Below are 1,305 nucleotides of genomic sequence, written 5' to 3'. Positions count from 1 at the left end.
AGGAAACGGGAGCCATTGGCCGACCCGGGAGGTAAAAGAAAGGGAACTTCTCAAAACGGATGCATCCCAACAAGGCTGGCTCTGCCAAACAGGTAGATTGGGCAGGTTGCTACCATAGCTTAGAGGCAACGAAGTATTTAGTGGCTGTGTATTAAGGGTGGGAGGGGTGTAGCCCTACCAGCCTGTGCTAAAACGAGGCAGCCCTGTATATAGCCCATCCCTTTCAACTAAACTGCCGTGATCTGGAGAGAAGGGCTTGGTTTGGAAGGGAAATCCATGCTGCAGCCACGTAGCTGCTAGAATCTGAACCGAGGAGACACAGCTAATGGAGCGAAACCCCGCTCAGCCGGTCCCCAGCCCACTGAGAACACCGCCCTCCGGAAGCTGGGGGAGTTTGGGCAGAAGTCACAGTTCGGAAAGAAAACCAGTTTCTCCTGAGATGTCAGAAAGTTCCATGGTGTGTGTTCTAGTATCTTCAAGAAGTGCAAAGTGAGCATAGACTCGCAAGTCCCCATTCCTCCCTCTCCAAGGGAAAGCGCTACTGTATTCAGGAGGGAGCATCCATTTGCAACCTATGGGACCCTCCGGCCCTAAAGGAACAGGCCGGATTGGCAGCAGCCTCTCAAAAACATTCACTTCAGTTGCCCTGCTTCGAGTATCACTTCATTGTTCCCACCGGCTGCCAACAATAACCGCAACCTGTCGGCCACTTGAGAAAACTCAGTCCTTCCACTCTTGAGCCTTGCTGAGGGGATCCTGGGGAATTTCCCTTCCCAGCAGAGGTGGTGGGGCGTCTGCTCCAACTGGGGCTGGGTTTCCCTCACGATGCCACCCTAAGAAAAAAAGAAAGATCCATCCACCCAAGAATTAAAAATCTCTGGTGTCTCATCTTCCCAGTGTCTGTTCAGTGGCTAAAAAACTTGCATTCATGTGAGAAGGAAAGTCTCTTAATATAGAATATGTATAAGCAATAGATATTTAAAATCGTTTAACAACATAGAGCTAGACATCATCTTCCCTATTGTAAGCTCCTCATGCTTAATCTAGCATGGCCAGGGCTAGAGTTTGGGGCCATCTCCAGCCTCCTTCCCAGCACAGGGGACCCAGTCTCACACTCTCTCCCTGCAGGCAGGAGCTCTGATAACTTCTCCAAAGAGAGGGGAGGGTTCCCAGAACTTCAGCACCCTCAGGAAAGGAGGGGAGCGGGGCGCTAGAAAACAAATGTCTCCTGCACTTAACGCGCCCTTTCTCCAGCATGCCCTGGCCCCTGGGCAGGGCTGGGGGCTCTCTCCACTCAGAGCACGG

The sequence above is a fragment of the Eretmochelys imbricata genome, chromosome 12 (genome assembly GCF_965152235.1).
Source record: "Eretmochelys imbricata isolate rEreImb1 chromosome 12, rEreImb1.hap1, whole genome shotgun sequence".
NCBI classification, from domain to species: Eukaryota; Metazoa; Chordata; order Testudines; family Cheloniidae; genus Eretmochelys; species Eretmochelys imbricata.
This window is presented reverse-complemented; position numbering follows the sequence as displayed.